Genomic DNA, 13,042 nt, shown 5'->3' on the forward strand with positions numbered 1-13,042 from the left:
CTGTTTATTTATCATATTAAATTTACTTCTGTACAAGATGTGAATGTATTTATCTATATATATATGTGTGTGTATATATATACACACACATATATATATATACTTCCTTTAAAAGCTGTTGATTTATCCTTCCACATTATTTATTTTCATATACGACAGCCTGACTGATACATCTGTCAGCTGTCTCTGGTATGTAAGAATCAGTGTATGTGTCTGAGCTCACATATGGACTCTTTTATTTAAAGTAATAATCTTGAAGGTTTCCATGTAAATACATGTCTGTAAGTCTCTCTCTCTCTCTGAATGAGGTAACACATGCTGACTGAGCCTATGGCCCACTGATGAAACCCTTTGCATTTCCAGTATATAGTATTATTATGGGCTGGGTGTCTGTGGCGGCGCCCAGTTAGTGACGCATTTTCCATCAGCCAGCAGTGGTTAGTCTGCCAGAGAGGGTAGGCGGAGCTAAGCGGCTGCTTTTCGGCTCTCTGCAAGTGTTGTGAGTAAACAGTAATCTACTATGGCTGAACAAACAAAGAAAAGATGGATGACTACAGATACAACTTCAATCAATCAATCAATCAATCAATCAAATTTTATTTGTATAGCGCCAAATCATAACCAGGGTTATCTCGAGACACTTTACAGAAAGAGCAGGTCTAGACCGACTCTTTAAGTTATTTAAAGAGAGGCCCAACATGAATCCACCATGAGTAGCACTTAGCAATTCGGCACATTGGCAGAAAAACTTCCTTTTAACAGGCAGAAACCTCGAGCAGAACCAGACTCATGTTGAACAGCCATCTGAAGAGACAGGATGGGCTGAACATGGGATAGAAGGAGATGCAGGATAGAGACAGGCAAAGAGAGCAACAACAACATATGTTCTTGTTACAACAACAACATATGTCCTTGTTACATGAACAACAACAGACACATACTTATGGTTACAATGCCAATAATAGTGGTAGACTAGTGTGAAGATTAGCAAAATAAATAAATAAATTAGCGAGAGAAGCAGAGTAATGATAAAGGCTGAGGTAATCCTATTTGTAACAGTTGAAGTCAACAGGTCTACTATTAGCATTAGCAGCAACAATAATGATACTATGGGGAAGGCTGATGTTAGTAGTTGTTGCAGTCGAGCAGGTCCACAGCAGCAGGTGGTCTGCAGCAACGATCCTCAGGAACCTTCAAGACAAGGGAGCACGAGAACTCCCGGGAAGATATGTGGTTAGTAATGTTAATGGGACCAGAAGATACAGAGTTAATGAGCTGCATTAATATTACAGAGAGAGAGAGAGAGGGAGAGAGAGAGAGAGAGAGAGAGAGAGAGAGTCAGAGAGAGAGAGAGAGAGGGAGAGAGAGAGAGAGAGAGAGAAGCTTGGTGTGTCAGATCCCCCCGGCAGTCTAAACCTATAGCAGCATAACTCTGGGCTGGTCCCAGCCTGAGCCAGCCCTAACTATAAGCTTTATCAAAGAGGAAAGTTTTTAGTCTACTCTTAAAAGAAGAGAGGGTGTCTGCCTCCCGGACCTTGACTGGTAGATTGTTCCAGAGGAGGGGGGCCTGGTAATTGAAGGCTCTACCTCCAACACTACTCTTAGAGACTTTAGGTACCACAAGCAGGCCTGCATCCTGGGAGCGCAATGTTCTAGAGGGGTAATATGGCACTATGACCTCTTTAAGATATGATGGTGCCTGACCATTAAGAGCTTTGTAAGTAAGAAGAAGGATTTTAAATTCTATTCTAGATTTTACAGGAAGCCAGTGCAGAGAGGCTAATACAGGAGAGATGTGATCTCTCTTCCTAGTTCTTGTCAGCACACGTGCTGCAGCATTTTGTACCAGCTGCAGAGTTTTTAGTGACTTATTAGGGCAGCCTGATAGTAACGAGTTACAATAATCCAACCTGGAAGTAACGAATGCATGGACGAGTTTTTCTGCATCGTGTTGAGACAAGATGTGTCTGATGTTTGTTGTGAAGGTGAAAGAAGGCTGTCCTTGATATTTGTTTTATGTGGGAGATGAAGGACATATCCTGATCAAATAGAACTCCCAGATTCCTAACAGTAGTGCTGGATGCCAGGCTGATGCCATCTAGGGCAGCTATATCATTAGAGAAAGAGTCTCTAAGGTGTTTTGGGCCGAGCACAATAACTTCAGTTTTGTCTGAATTAAGTAGCAGAAAGTTTCTAGTCATCCAGATCTTTATGTCCTTAAGGCATGCTTCTAGTTTAGATAGCTGATTGGTTTCGTCTGGCTTCATAGATAAGTATAATTGAGTATCATCTGCATAACAATGAAAATTAATGGAGTGTTTCCTCATGATATTACCCAGAGGAAGCATATATAAGGTAAAAAGAATCGGTCCGAGCACAGAACCTTGTGGAACTCCATGACTAACTTTGGTTTGCATAGAGGACACATCATGAACATTAACAAACTGAGATCGATCTGATAAATAAGATTTAAACCAACTTAATGCAGATCCTGTAATGAACATTAACTGTTCTAGTCTCTGTAACAGGATGTGATGGTCTATCGTGTCGAAAGCGGCACTAAGATCTAACAGGACGAGTACAGAGAGAAGTCCTCTGTCTGAAGCAGGAAGTAGATCATTTGAAACTCTCAGTGCTGTCTCAGTGCTGTGGTGGACTCTAAATCCTGACTGAAAGTCCTCAAATAAACTGTTGTTATGAAGAAAGTCACATAATTGATTAGCGACTGCTTTCTCAAGGATCTTTGAGGTAAAAGGAAGGTTAGATATAGGTCTATAGTTAGCTAAGGTGCCTGAATCTAGGGTAGGCTTTTTAAGAAGTGGCTTAATTACAGCTAGTTTAAAAGGCTGGGGTACATAGCCCGTCGATAAAGACATATTGATCATATCTAGTAAAGAAGTGCTAATTGAGGGAAAGACTTCCTTAAGCAGCTTGGTTGGAATCGGGTCTAAAAGACAGGTTGATGGTTTGGATGAAGATATCAGAGAATTTAGCTCAGGAAGGTCAATTGGAGAAAAACAGTGTAAACATCAGGTGTGTGAGCAGTTTCCAAAGATACATCTGCACCAGTTAACGGCAGGAGGTTACAGAGTCTCTAATCTTTTTGTCATTAAAGAAGCTCATGAAATCATCACTGCTGAGGCCTATAGGAATACTTGGCTCAGTGGAGCTGTGACTCTCTGTCAGCCTGGCTACAGTGCTGAAAAGGTACCTGGGATTGTTTTTATGTTCTTCTATGAGGGAGGAGTAGTAGACACCTCGAGCATGCCGTAGGGCCTTCCTGTATTTATTAAGACTATTTTGCCAGAGTAAACGAGACTCTTCTGTTTTGGTGGATCGCCACATTCTTTCAAATTTACGCGACATTTGCTTCAAGTTACGAGTTTCTGAGTCATACCATGGAGCTAGCCTCTGTCGTTTAATAATCTTCTTTTTTAAGGGGGCAATCGAGTCTAGAGTACTTCTCAGCAAACCTGCAGGACTATCAACAAACTGATCAAGCTGAGAGGGACTAACATTAGCATCAGAGCTTTCTGTAGTAAACAGATGTGGTAAAGAATTGTTTCCTTAAATTTAGCTACAGTCCTATCAGACAAACATCTTGTGAGTACATTTTTGTTAACTGGAGAGTAGTCGGTTAATAGGACATCGAATGTTACTAAATAGTGATCTGATAAAAGAGGATTTTGTGGGAAGACAATTAAGTTTTCGGTTTCAAGGCCATAAGCTAGAACAAGGTGGAGGGTGTGGTTAAAGCGGTGAGTAGGCTGGTTTACACTTTGAGTGAAACCAAGAGAGTCCAAAAGGGACATAAATGCCATGCTAAGACTATCATTATCATTATCAACATCTACATGAATATTGAAGTCCCCTACAATAATTATTTGATCTGAACTCAGGACTAAATCTGATAAAAACTCTGAGAATTCAGTTAGAAAATCAGAGTATGCGCCAGGAGGGCGGTATACTATCACAAATAAAACAGGCTGTAAAGTTTTACAGGCTGGGTGTGAAAAACTCAGAACAAGGCTTTCAAAAGAGCTGAAACTAAGTTTGGGTCGAGGGTTGATTAGAAGACTAGAACTGAAGATAGCTGCCACTCCACCACCTCGACCAGTGTCTCGAGGAGTATGAGTATTAAGATGACTGGGAGGAGTGGATTCATTTAAGCTGACATATTCTTCCTGACACAGCCAAGTCTCAGTCAAAGAGAGTAAATCAATATGATCATCTGATATCAGATCGTTCACTAATAGAGCTTTAGATGACAGGGATCTGATATTTAACACACCACATTTAATTCTCATATTTTTTGGCATAACTTCGGTTGTTGTTTTAATTTTTATTAAATTTTTTTGATTTACTCCTTTTTTATTTGAGTTTGAATTAACTGTAATAAAAGGCCTGGGTTGGGGGGCAGACACAGTCTCTATAACATTAACATTGTGGCTGGGAAACTGCTCACAGGGAAGCTCAGAGGAGTGTGTAGGACTACAGCTCTGCCTCCTGGTCTCAACTCTGGTTTGTCAGGTTTTACGACTAACAAACTTAGCCATATTACGAGACAAAAGAGCTGCACCATCCAAAGTGGGATGAATGCCGTCTCTTCCGATAAGACCAGGCTTTCCCCAGAATGTCTGCCAGTTATCTATGAAGCCCACATCGTTTGCTGGGCACCACCTCGACAGCCAGCGGTTGAATGATGACATGCGGCTATACATGTCATCACTCGTCAGATTGGGCAGGGGTCCAGAGAAAACTACGGAGTCCGACATCGTCTTTGCAAATGCACACACCGACTCAACATTAATTTTAGTGACTTCCGATTGACGTAACCAGGAGTCATTAACGCCGACATGAATTACAATCTTATCAAATTTACGATTATCCTTTGTCAGCAGTTTTAAATTGGACTCGATGTCGCCCGCTCTGGCCCCAGGAATACATTTCACTATGGCCGCTGGTTTCGCTAACTGCACGTTTCTGACTATGGAGCTGCCAATAACCAGAGTTGGTTTCTCAGCGGGTGTGTCGCTGAGTGGGGAAAACTTGTTCGAAACGTGAAGTGGTTGGTGATGAACCGTGTGCTTCGTCTTGCGGCTATGCTTCCCTCTGAGAGTAACTCAGCCACTGCATCCCAGCTGCTCGGGAGTTGCCGGGGGAGAAGCTACGCTAGGTTGGCCCGCACCGGCTACTGGCCCTGGGGGCTTGCTGCTGACTACAGCAGCTAGCGATGCTTGGTTTTCCAAGGTGCGGAGCCGCGTCTCTAATTCCGTGATCCTCGCCTCCATAGCTCCAAAAATACTACATTTCATACAAGTACCCTTATACGTAAAGGAGGTCGAGGTAGAGCTAAACATCTGACACACCGAACAGGGCAGACCAGGAGAGCAGGAGGGAGAAGGAGAAGACATTTCAATTGATTAAGCTAGCTGCTAAGCTAACGGCTAAGCGAGTATAAAGTTAAGGGTTTAGCAGATATGACGCTAATGCAACAACGAGAGTGCTTGATGAAAACTAGTGTCTGTTTAAGTACACAGCAGCTGAATAACCACAGTGATGATAATTACAGCAGATTAATCGATTAAGCTCGAGCTCTAGCAGCAGCTACAAACAGCTCAGAACAACACAGTAGCAGCGAGAAAACAGGAAATGACGCAATACGCTCACCTGACGCAATACGCTCACACACGTCCACTTCAACAACAAGTGAAAATCCAAAGAACAAGAAACAAACTCGACGCTCAGATGAAGCAAACAGTCTGAAAAGGAAAGCGACCGTCAGCCAGGAAAATCAAGAGTTACACCGTGACAAAGGGAGACAGCCAGAGACGGCTGGTTAAATTGTCACGTGCCCTCCCCAAGTTACAGCATCAGGTGCCCAAGAGAACGAAACCGAAGTCTCCGACATTAGTGCAGCAGATAATTGCAAATTTCAAGAGAATCGTTCGAATGGTGATGCAAGCATGAAATTTGGCACAGATACTCTCTAAGGGCCACTCTTTTGAAAAACAGTCCGTGCCACGCAAAAATTCAAGATGGCGGCCATTTTTCAAGATGGCTGCCACCTTGTTCGAACAATTAAGTGATGTAATTCTTTAGTTGGTGATATAGGCATGAAAATTGGCGTAAGCAATCTCCATGAGTCACTTAACAAGAAAATGTTCCCAGCCACAGCAAATTTCAAGATGGCGGACATTTTTCAAGATGGCCGCCACCTTAGTGGAGCAGTTAATTGATGTTTAGTGAGTGATACAAGCACAAAAATTGGCATTAGCATTCTCCATGGGTCGCTTGACAACAAACTGTACATAGCCAATTCAAATTTCAAGATGGCGGCCATTTTTCAAGATGGAGCAGTTAAGTGATGTAATCATTCATTTGGTGATACACACATGAAAATTGGCATGAGCAGTGAACATGTGTCACTTGACCAGAAAATTCACACAGCCACTTGAAATTTCAAGATGACAAACATTCTTTCAATAATAATAAATCTTTAAATAATATCTTTATAATATATTTTAGTTAGTTTGAGTTCCTAAAAAAGGGTGTTTTTTGACTGTGTTCTGTCTAACTCCTTGCCCTTGACCTGTCCAATTTGGTAAAACCTGCCAGGAGTTGCCTCCTAATGGCATAGCTCTCAGGGTTCAGTGAAGTATACAAGCTCCCTTACCACGACAAGGTAACAGTCACAAGGGAGGTTTTTTTTTAGTTTTTTTTTAGTTTTTTTTATATATATATATACGTATATATACAAACAGACAGTAACTTTAAATACAGGGGAACGGGAAACAAAAAGAAAGATTAGTAAAGTAGCACAGCTGTGGTGCTGAATGGACAGCGCTCCAAAAAATAATTTATCAATTAGAACTGAATGGCAACATAGCCAGATCCAGAGGCAACAGCAGCAAGGCATAAGGCATGGCAGGTATGGCAAGCATGGTGTAGCCGTCATTCTGGGGAACATGATATGTCGGTGATTTGAGGTCTTCATCTTTGTCTGTCTGACAAAGACAACATTTCTCCCAATTGGTTTTCTTCTTGGCTAACGTGGGTGGGTGATTTTCATTTTCTATTTTTTGGTTTTGATGTCGGATGAAGGCCGAGGGGTTATCCTTTTACCACCTTAATCAAAGTAATACCACACATTCAGGTATGGGATACAACTAGGTTCGGGTCACCTACACCTAGCCCAATCATTCATCCAGTGCCATTTAAGTCCCGTGTGATCTGTACACCTTCCGGGTAAGTATACATGAACAAGTCATGTATTGCCCCGCTTACCCTTGGCTCGGCTCTCCCGCGCTGGCACAACCTGTCAGTTCAGGTGCGGCTATCTAACTACATCTAACTGTTATTACTAGCTAATTGATGAGGGGCTGTTAGACAGCATTTGGGACACTAAACTAAGTTATACTACATTATTAGTAAAACTAGATTAGCTGACACTGAACCCCATGCTGAGTTCCACAGCAGCGATTTCACCATTGTGCCCTGGTTGTGTAGTGACAATCACTCTATTAAACAAATCTTAAACCCACTAAATTGTGCTCTGATAACAAACCAATAGGTTTATTGGAATTTACAAACCCCCAAAACCTAGGTAAGTGTAGACCAAAAAATGTGTTTCCGCATTTTATACATACATATAGATCATTTAACAGAAATGGCGTCCATCTTGGAAAATGGTCAGCATCTTTAATTTTTCAGAGGCCATTGCCTTTTTCCAGAAGAGTGGCCCCTGAATGGCATGTTCACTGCTCATGCCAATCTTCATGTGTGTATCGCCAAATGAATGATTACATCACTGAACTGCTCTGGTAAGGTGGTGGCCATCTTGAAAAATGGCCACCAACTTGAAATTTGAATTGGATATGTACAGTTTGTTGTCAAGTGACCCATGGAGAATGCTAATGCCAATTTTTGTGCTTTTATCACTCACTAAACATCAATTAACTGCTCCACTAAGATGGCGGCCATCTTGAAAAATGGCCGCCATCTTGAAATTTGAATTGGCTGTGTACAGTTTGTTGTCAAGTGACCCATGGAGAATGCTAATGCCAATTTTTGTGCTTGTATCACTCACTAAACATCAATTAACTGCTCCACTAAGGTGGCGGCCATCTTGAAAAATGTCCGCCATCTTGAAATTTGCTGTGGCTGGGAACATTTTCTTGTTAAGTGACTCATGGAGATTGCTTACGCCAATTTTCATGCCTATATCACCAACTAAAGAATTACATCACTTAATTGTTCGAACAAGGTGGCAGCCATCTTGAAAAATGGCCGCCATCTTGAATTTCTGCGTGGCACGGACTGTTTTTTAAAAGAGTGGCCCTCAGAGAGTATCTGTGCCAAATTTCATGCTTGCATCACCATGTGAACGATTTTTACAGTTATCCGCTGCACTACATTGTCAGTTTAAGAACATACAATATAAATACGACTCTATGCTCATACATGCTTATACATGTATCATCACCAGCGGGTGCTCTGACTCCACAGGCTACTCTCAGCCCTGTCTGCAGCACATGCATCAGAGACTCACAGCTAAGCAGACGGTCTGTATGTGTATTAATGTTATATATTCTTAAATCAAGTTATTTATTTGTTTTTAGATTCTTTTCTTTTCATTAGAGAAAAGAGTTAGAGTCACTAGAGGACACGTCTCAGGTCCAGGTCCTGTGTTTAGAGTCACTGGAGGACACGTCTCAGGTCCAGGTCCTGTGTTTAGAGTCACTAGAGGACAAGTCTCAAGTCCAGGTCCTGTGTTTAGAGTCACTAGAGGACACGTCTCAGGTCCAGGTCCTGTGTTTAGAGTCACTAGAGGACACGTCTCAGGTCCAGGTCCAGTGTTTAGAGTCACTAGAGGATACGTCTCAAGTCCAGGTCCTGTGTTTAGAGTGTCTAGAGGACAAGTCTCAAGTCCAGGTCCTGTGTTTAGAGTCACTAGAGGACACGTCTCAGGTCCAGGTCCTGTGTTTAGAGTCACTAGAGGACCCGTGTCAGGTCCAGGTCCTGACTTGTGTCTGTGTCTCTTCCTGCAGAGAAACTGGCTCAGGCCAAAGAGGAGAACCTGGACATGCACCAAGTCCTGGACCAGACCCTGCTGGAGCTCAACAACCTGTAGAGTTTCGACCAGTGACTCGAGGACAGGTGAAGGATGGACTGAGAGACAAAGAGAAAGTTGAAGAACTGATAAACGACGTCTGTTGGAGCGTTAATGAATTCAGACACAAACAGTTTGTTATGTGTTTGTTTTTCTTTGTGAGGAAACTTTCAGCAAAACAACCAACCAAAAACCAACACAAACACACACGCTGCTTTGTATTCGAACTTTCATTAAATGCATTATCATCAAAGAACTTCCAACAACAGAGAAGCAGATGTGTTCAGATTCATTGTAAACACATTTTATCCAACTAGACTTTTACCCGTTACACCTTTAAATAAAAATATGATTAATCATTACGTATCTGTTATTGATTATTGATCAATAATTATTATTGATGTTTTATTGTGTTATATGTTCATTCATGTCAAACTCTGAACGAAACAACAAACAACATTCCCCACATGTTGATTTTGTGTTTTTATCACAGCTGAAAACATTAACAACTTCTGATGAAAAGTTTATCTAATTCCACTTCTTCACTTTATGACATTCACACACAGAGAGGAGCTCCCTCTCACATGTCCTCATCTGTCTCATCTGTCCTCACCTGTCTCATCTGCCCACCTGTCTCACCTGTCCTCACCGGTCTCATCTGTCCTCACCTGTCTCATCTGCCCACCTGTCTCACCTGTCCTCACCTGATACAGCTACAGTGCATTATCATGCTTGTTAAGGTGTCTGAGCCTCAGTGTGATTACATGTTAAAAAGCAAAATCACATTTTTAATTACTTAAATAAATGGACAGGTATGAATATAAAGGTGTGAGTGATGTTACCAGGTGAGATGTTTGACGTCCTACAGCTGAATAAAGATTTTATATGTTGTGAAAGAAATTGTCTTGAAGCTATTTAAACATGATTCACACACACACACACACACACACACACACACACACACACACACACAGATATACAGGTAACTGTAATCAATACACTCAGACTATTGATTGGTCTGGAAGCAGGTTATAAAAAACACACAACATGTGACAAATTAAGGAACAACATCACATTAACCTGAAGACAACCACCATCAGACTGTGAGGATCCGTTTCTTCAGGCAAGAGTCATATAAGTCTCCCTGAGTCCTGACGGTCTGTGTTTGGGCCCAGCATCATTTATCTTTTATGTATATATTAACATTGATATTTTTTAACATTGATATATAAACACAGAACTGAAATACACACAATTACTGTGTTTATATCATTACACTGTGTCATGATAATTGTTTATAATTTTCAATATATACATATCAGACTGATTGATTTGACAACTAATAGTTAATCTGTCAAACTGTCTAACTGCCAAACTGTTTAACTGTAATACTGTTAAACGGTCAAACTGTTAAACTGTTAACCTGTCAAAATGTTAAATTGATTAACTGTTAAACTGTTTAACTGTCTAACAGTTAAACTAACTGTCTAACTGTTAAACTGTCAACATGTTAAACTGAATAACTGTTTAACTGTCTAACTGTTTAACTGTCTTACTGTCTTACTGTCAAACTGATTAACTGTTAAACTGATTAACTGTTAAACTGTTTAACTGATTAACTGTTAAACTGTCTAACTGTTAAACTGTCTAACTGTTAAACTGTTTAACTGTCTAACTGTTAAACTGTCTAACTGTTAAACTGTTAAACTGTTAAACTGTCAAAACTTTAAACTGTCAACATGTTTAACAGTTAAACTGTTTAACTGTCAACATGTTTAACAGTTAAACTGTTTAACTGTCAACAAGTTTAACTGTTAAACTGTCAAAATGTTAAACTGAATAACTGTTTAACTGTCTAACTGTTTAACTGTCTAACTACTAAACTGTTAAACTGTCTAACTGTTTAACTGTCTAACTGTTAAACTGTCTAACTGTTAAACTGTTAAACTGTCAAAACTTTAAACTGTCAACATGTTTAACAGTTAAACTGTTTAACTGTCAACAAGTTTAACTGTCTGTCAAAATGTTAAACTGAATAACTGTTTAACTGTCTAACTGTCTAACTGTTAAACTGTCTAACTGTTTAACTGTCTAACTGTTAAACTGTCAAAATGTTAAACTGTCAACATGTTTAACTGTTAAACTGTCAAAATGTTAAACTGAATAACTGTTTAACTGTCTAACTGTTAAACTGTCTAACTGTTTAACTGTCTAACTGTTAAACTGTCAAAATGTTAAACTGATTAACTGTTAAACTGTTTAACTGTCTAACTGTTTAACTTTCTAACTGTTAAACTGTTAAACTGTCAACATGTTTAACAGTTACACCGTTTAACTGTCAAAAAGTTTAACTGTTAATCTGTCAAACTGTCTAACTGCCAAACTGTTTAACTGTAATACTGTTAAACGGTCAAACTGTTAAACTGTTAACCTGTCAAAATGTTAAATTGATTAACTGTTAAACTGTTTAACTGTCTAACAGTTAAACTAACTGTCTAACTGTTAAACTGTCAACATGTTAAACTGAATAACTGTTTAACTGTCTAACTGTCTAACTGTTTAACTGTCTTACTGTCTTACTGTCAAACTGATTAACTGTTAAACTGATTAACTGTTAAACTGTTTAACTGATTAACTGTTAAACTGTTTAACTGTCTAACTGTTAAACTGTCTAACTGTCTAACTGTTAAACTGTCTAACTGTTAAACTGTTAAACTGTTAAACTGTCAAAACTTTAAACTGTCAACATGTTTAACAGTTAAACTGTTTAACTGTCAACAAGTTTAACTGTTAAACTGTCAAAATGTTAAACTGAATAACTGTTTAACTGTCTAACTGTCTAACTGTTAAACTGTCTAACTGTTTAACTGTCTAACTATTAAACTGTTAAACTGTCTAACTGTCTAACTGTTAAACTGTCTAACTGTTAAACTGTTAAACTGTCAAAACTTTAAACTGTCAACATGTTTAACAGTTAAACTGTTTAACTGTCAACAAGTTTAACTGTCTAACTGTCAAAATGTTAAACTGAATAACTGTTAAACTGTCTAACTGTTTAACTGTCTAACTGTTAAACTGTCTAACTGTTTAACTGTTAAACTGTCAAAATGTTAAACCGTCAACTTGTTTAACAGTTAAACTGTTTAACTGTTAAACTGTCAAAATGTAAAACTGTTAAACTGTTTAATTGTCAAACTTTTAAACTGTTTAATTGTCAAACTGTTAAACTGTCTAACTGTCAAAATGTTAAACTGATTAACTGTTAACTGTCAAACTGTTAAACTGTCAACATGTTTAACTGCTAAACTGTTTGACTGATGAACTGTTAAACTGTCAAATTGTCTAACTGGTAAACTGTCAAACTGTTTAACTGTCTAGCTGTTAAAGGATAACTTCTGGATTTTTCAACCTAGACCCTATTTTCCCATGTGTTTGTGTGTAAGTGACTAGTGGTCTGATTAACTGTTCAACTGTCAAAATGTTAAACTCGTGTTTCAAAGTCTGAAACTGACATAAAATTCTCTGCAGTTGACAGGACCACCGATATAAACACCTTTATGTACAGGACTCAGAGGGGAACGGGTGAAGAGAGATGAAAGGGCACCCCCTTCAGAAGGATTACATTATACACACACCCTGTTCTATATTAACAGCCTTCCTGTAGTTCTGTTTACTATTGTGCTGTCTGCTTGTGTTGCTTTAAGATTGCTTTTTATCTTTTACAAATAATAGTGATTCAAGCTATGACTGTTGTCTGTTCTCTGTTATCCTAACCCTCTGACCTGCACGTTCTGTTTGTGAGAGGGCGGGGTCATGGGGGCGGCGGTATACTGGAAAACATCAGTGATGGGCGGGCAGAACTGACCGCGTCACACAAAAAACCTCCGATTGGTCATAAATGTTTGACATACCGAGTTTCTGACCAATCGC

The sequence above is a fragment of the Semicossyphus pulcher genome, unplaced genomic scaffold, assembly GCF_022749685.1.
Source record: "Semicossyphus pulcher isolate SPU_LCO1_2020_fin unplaced genomic scaffold, fSemPul1.0.p SCAF_52, whole genome shotgun sequence".
Classification (NCBI taxonomy): domain Eukaryota; kingdom Metazoa; phylum Chordata; class Actinopteri; order Labriformes; family Labridae; genus Semicossyphus; species Semicossyphus pulcher.